This window comes from Periplaneta americana, chromosome 14, assembly GCF_040183065.1.
Source record: "Periplaneta americana isolate PAMFEO1 chromosome 14, P.americana_PAMFEO1_priV1, whole genome shotgun sequence".
In the NCBI taxonomy this organism is placed as follows: Eukaryota; Metazoa; Arthropoda; class Insecta; order Blattodea; family Blattidae; genus Periplaneta; species Periplaneta americana.
In genome coordinates, this window is record NC_091130.1 from 57489474 (window position 1) to 57495473 (window position 6000).

Genomic DNA, 6000 nt, shown 5'->3' on the forward strand with positions numbered 1-6000 from the left:
TATCTGTATAATGTATTGAAAACAATATGTGTGTACTGACTTAGATTTCGTATCATTGTTTACGACCCCAGTTTCTACTTATATTTAACCATGTTGTAAATCAAGAGATTTAAAATTTATTCGTGTATGTTGAATTTGAAGACGTTTAGTATATTTGTATGCAATTTTCCCTATTAAAAATTAGAGCCACTTAGCAAATAACCTTAATTGTCCTATGTTTATAAAAAGTTTAGTCTAGATAGTTAAATAAATACCTTAAACTTGATATGATATTCACTTGATCTGATAATAAATTTCGTAATAATTAAAGTACTCTTTGACATATCATGACCAAACGACTTATATTTCATAGGCATTATGTCATTGCAATAATGAATAGAGCATGTTCAAATTCTTCAAAGAGTATAATTTTGTTGAAATTTGAAAATCGAACTTTGTTTTCGCATTACTGTGCTTTTTTTTTTTTTGTTTAGTTTTATTAATAAAATAAGAAGTAATAAAAAACATAAAAGGTATATGAGAAATTATTCACTTCCTGCGTTTTGCAATTTATACAATATGGAATGAGACCTTACAAACGAATAATATGGAGAAAGAAAAATTGGAGGTAGGCTTCGGTAGTGTAGTCAGTATAGCGCTGGCCTTCTATGCTCGAGGTTGCGGGTTCGATTCCGGCCCAGGTCGATGGCATTTAAGTGTGTTTAAATGCGACAGGCTCATGTCAGTAGATTTACTGGCATGTAAAAGAACTTCTGCGGGACAAAATTTCGGCACACCGGCGACGCTGATATAACCTCTGCAGTAGCGAGGGTCGTTAAATATATCATAATTTAAAAAGTAAAAGCCAAATTCATATGATATTTTGTCCCGTTGTTTATGGATTCCTATTAAGAACTGTTTTAATTAACTTTGATGATCCTTTTCAAGAAAACTATTCATTTTTACGATGTTGTTCATATGATAATGTAGAGCATTCCTATCCCAATGAAATATTCCTTAATATTTTTTCTTTAAAATTTACAGCTTAAGAGTTATTGCAGTATGTAACTATAGGTACTTTTTTCATGACATTAAATACACGGTTGTAGTTACGTTATGTTTGGAACACACTAACTGTGTTGAGACGTGTGTGGCACAGATAATTTTTCTGCATGTTGCAACAACGTTAATTAATTATTTTTTGCTAGGCTCTTTCCATTTTTTTGCAGTTCACCCTCTAATGCTTTTTCATCTCTTTAGAGGGAAGCACATTCAGCCAGTTGCAATACTTCTCTGACATATAACCGATCTGTTGCACAAGGTGAGAAGATGGCAACGAAATTATATGAAGGATTGTAGATTGGGAAGAAAGCGGATCGTGGCCCTTGTAATTAGTATTATCCCAGAATTCACCTGCAGAGACTTGGTATACCACGAAAAACCCAAGTTTAGGATAGCCATCCCTGAGCTAGTGGTAGGGTGTGACAACGTTTAACTGTCACAAAAAATCACTGTGACAAACAATGGTGAATTTGTCACAGTGTGATTTTTGTATTCAGCTGCTTCTTGGCAATTGCAATTGGCATGTATGATCACAGTCGCCATCATCACTATTAGTCACATATTGGACAGAGACGGCGATTCCTCTCGCTGTGACAGGTAATGGCGATTTTGTCACAGTGTGATTTTTGTGTTAGGCTGATATATGACAATTGGAATGTTGCCGAGTTATTCCAAATGTAATCGAACGAATGTATGACGACACTTTGTCACCATGAGAATAGATGTCATGTTTATCATTATGCGAATAGGCACACTGTGCCATAAATATTATATCAACAATATTGATTAGCACAGCGAGTAACAAATACGTGGTGAACGGTGTGTAAAAAAATTCTCAAAAGGTGGCTATTAGGAAGATTATTATGCTTTCATCCTTTTAAATCAATGCTTTCCAAACTTTTTTATATGGCGACACTCTAGCAAACTCTAAAAATTTAGTGCGTCATCTTATCCCTAAAATGAAAGTTTCCCACACATTAATAGGCTACTTCATAAAATAAATAAAAGAAACACATATTTCCAGTATTGTTAACATATATGAGGCGAAAGAAACATTTACATAGAGTTCTAAGATGAGGAAAACAGTCATATTTTTACTCAATTCTTGGTTTTACTTTTCCAGTAGCTCACATGTGCTTGGCAAATATTACAAAAATGTATTTTATGTTTGAATGATTATGGGATAAATTCATTCGCATTTCTTCATCCAGCATTTTTAAACTGCCACGTTTCACTGTTTTGATATTGGTTATCACAGAAAATCCTGCTTCGGAATGATATGTGCTTGAAAACTGCAACAAAATCACAATAGCCAGTTTAGCACGGTGCGGAAAATCTTAATCCAGAATCTGTTTAAATCATCTCTTTGGTGTTTTAACTTAGAAAGTGTTTCTATTACATCTCTGCCAATTCTTTTCTTTTCTTCTTCTTCTGCTAAGAAAAGTACACTAACTTTAGATGATAAAAATGGATTTCTTATCGAGTCATAAGGCTTTGTGTTTATATCTGTTAAGTAACTTTCGAGTTTATCTGTGAGTAATGTCAGATAGTTGTAAATTGAATCTTTTATTTCGTTCTTCGAATCACAGTGAGATGTATGTGGGAACATTTCGTAGCTGCCCTCTTTCACTTTCCAAGATCAAATTGGTAACTTATCTCATAAGGCAGATATTTTGGCTGTTGGAGTTAAGATATTCTCATTCTTAACTTGCAGACTAGAATTGTACTTGTATATTACAACTATACGCACATCTATACGTCTGTCAAGGACATGTATCTACAAGGCAGCTAGGTAAGCAAGGGGTGATCAGCGATTTTCTTACTTCATTTCAGTTATCATGATTTAATAGCTCAAAATAATGAAATATACCAGAGAGTTCGCGACACCCCATAAACCTTCAAGCGACACCCAGTTTGGAAAGCTCTGTTCTAAATAAATCCTTTAAGGTCTTTTTTTTAGTGAGTTATTTTACGATGCTTTATCAACTGCTGTAGTTATCTAGCGTCTGAATGATATGAAGGTGTTAATGTCGATGAAATGAGTCCAGGGTCCAGCACCGAAAGTTACCCAGCATTTGCTCTTAATGTGTTGAAGGAAAGCCCCGGGAGAAACCTCAACCAGATAACTTGTCCCAACCAGGATTTGAACCCGGGCCCACTTGTTTCATGATCAGACAGGCTGTTACTACACAGCGGTGGATGTAAGGTCTTATTCCACTGTATACTTGTGAAATAGTAAATGTTCTTTGCTTATGAAACCATATTTAATATTAATGTTGCAAATAACTTCAAATTCATTTCCGTTATTACAGCATATTTTTGTCATAAAATGACTTCAGGAATCGTTTCCTTAAATTTCCCCCAAAATATACACACATTTCAGTCAACGTTTACTTTGGTATTTGATTTGTAGTATTGAATTGCATGAGACAGTTTTATATCTTAATCAGGCTATTCAGAATCTGACAATGAAACCTTGCGAACTTTTATTTATTGTAAATTACGCAAGCGCCAGTATTATTACGAGTAGACCAAAGGGTTGCAATGTATTACATTCCAGTCTAAATTAATGCCTTATTTAGTTATCATTTAATAAGATGTACAAATATTTTGACAGCTCCTGTGTGAACTATTAAATATGCATAATTTTGATTAAAGGAATTGCTATGTTACATTTTCAGTCGGCAGTTTAATTTGAAAACAGTGGCTATTTTTAAGGATAATGTTTTTGTCTGATCGGCTCAAACTTCAGACAATTTTGCATCTTCAACCATATTTTCTGTGTGAAGTGAATATCAGCAGGGTCCGATACATATTTTTTAAATATTGTTTCAACTTACACTATGTATACTCATTTGAATTAATTTTTTATTTTAATAATGGAAGAAAGAAAAGTCATTGTCGTCATCGTCCTCCTCCTCCTCTTCCTCCTCCTCTTCTTCCTCCTCCTCTTCCTCCTCCTCCTCCTCCCCCCTCCTCCTCCTCCTTATCATCATCATCCTACTTCAGAAATTTTTCCTAGTAGTTATATTTGGTCACTTTAGCTTTTAAGTAAGCTTGTATTTCTTTTTTGCCAGTTGAAATATATTTTCAAAATTTATATGGTAATCTAAAACTGTTAATCTTGGTGTTATGATGTATTTATTTGCATCTTCAATTATTTTGTAATTTCGTTTTTGTTATTATTTTTCTTTAATTTTCATTATTTGTTTCCTTATCAGTTGTTTATATCCCATATATTCTGTTCACATTTCACTTCCATGTCATAAAACTCACATGCCATAATCTTAATTAATTTCTTATTTCACTATTATTGATATATCTTTGGTGGGTGCTATTCAGATAAAAATTATTCAATCAGTGACAAAATACAATAGAAAATATTTCCATAGAACAAGTTAAAAAATTATTAAAACTTTTAGAAAATATATCTTCTTATTGTAAGTAAGATATTTATAGCAGAAAGAGAAAAAAATTGAAAAATTTATTTCGGATTTTTGAGTAGACCAGCTCACCCAACCAACTCACTTGCTGGAATTGCCACTGGAGTCTATTGATCACATTAATGAAGAAATATGGTGAGAATTGAACTTTCAGCCTAGTCTGTTCTCTTTCCACTCCTGTGAAGATCTTCTTCCTGCCAATGTCATTTCTGTCCTGTTCCGAAACTCATTGAATCGTGTGAAGATTATAGACTAATATTGGACTCCCAGGTTATGTGATGATTATACTGAAGACCACTACTTGAGACAAGACAGGATAAATGCAAGACGACATACAGTTCAGCAAAGAATCGAATCTGGTTCCATAGACTTGAAGCTGAAAGTGCTGCCACTACTTAAGCCACAGCAGAGAACTAGTGATCCCCAATTCAGCTTTTACTTGCATGATGAATCTCAAGAATTCATAACACTTGTATTATCCATGTTAAATGCGACATTTCTTTTAATTAATATTTCATACATGAGCTGTCATTTTCCTATATTGTGTATTAAACAGAATTATATTGGAGTGTTGCAGGGTAATAGTACGTATTTTCTCGTTGCTCAGTGTTAATGTTAAGTTTATGATCGAATTATGTAAGCTTAATTAACCTGTTGTATTGAGATTATAAATAAATTATGTATTATTCTTTATTGTAATACTTGCAGAATGTTCATCCACATTGTGTTCAGTGTGTACAATTGAAGATAAATATATCTAATACGGAATGAAGCTCTGTAGTGTAATAATTAACTTATTTTCCTACTCACATTGTCTTAAGTAGTGCGCATTAAAAGACCGGAAAAATAGCGTGAAGAGAAGCATGGAGAGGAGCCCATAACTGTCTGCCAGCAGGCTTGCGTTGAAATGATAAGATACTGCCATGACCTAAACCTACCTATATGGTATGCATATTATAGTTAAACAACAACAATAATAATAATAATAATAATAATAATAATAATGATAATAATGATAATAATGATAATAGTATTGTTAGTATTGGTCGCGCAAGGAACGATTATCGAAAAGCAATGGTGTCGTTACTGTCTGTTTTGACGTGTGTATGTAGTCACGCCGAGGGAGCGAGAGATGCGGGCCGATGGAAGTACTCTCCCTTCCAAGAAGATGAAGAGATGGGAACATCGCCTGTGGAAATGAAGAGCGTGGCAAGAGAAAAATCTGAAGCGAATTAAACGCGCAGCATATGTTTACGAATAAAATAACGATACTCTGTGAGGGAAACGCCTCATCACTACATACAGTATGATTCACGAGGATTTACCGTCCTTTATGGAGCTTATTTCTGAAGACATTTTGAGCAAAAAATGTCATATAAACACAGTTCCTATTCTCAATATTTTCAGAGTTAGGCTATACTAATTTAAAGTTTTGTAAAATACGGTTTTTCTTTAGTTTGAAGGTAAAAGGATAATACAAATTGAGAATGAATCATTCAGAAGTATCATTTCTTTA

The 6000-nt window shown here is 33.7% G+C and overlaps 1 protein-coding gene across 1 annotated transcript in view; it reads left to right on the forward strand.

Moving 5' to 3' along the window:
• Positions 1 to 5250, forward strand: part of fab1 (fab1 kinase) — a 111583-nt gene extending 106333 nt beyond the window's left edge. Inside the window, exon 32 of the mRNA XM_069845321.1 lies at positions 1 to 5250. This exon is cut by the window's left edge and continues 23545 nt beyond it. The gene's annotated coding sequence lies outside the window, so the exon portion shown is untranslated.
• The last annotated feature ends 750 nt before the right edge of the window (positions 5251 to 6000 follow it).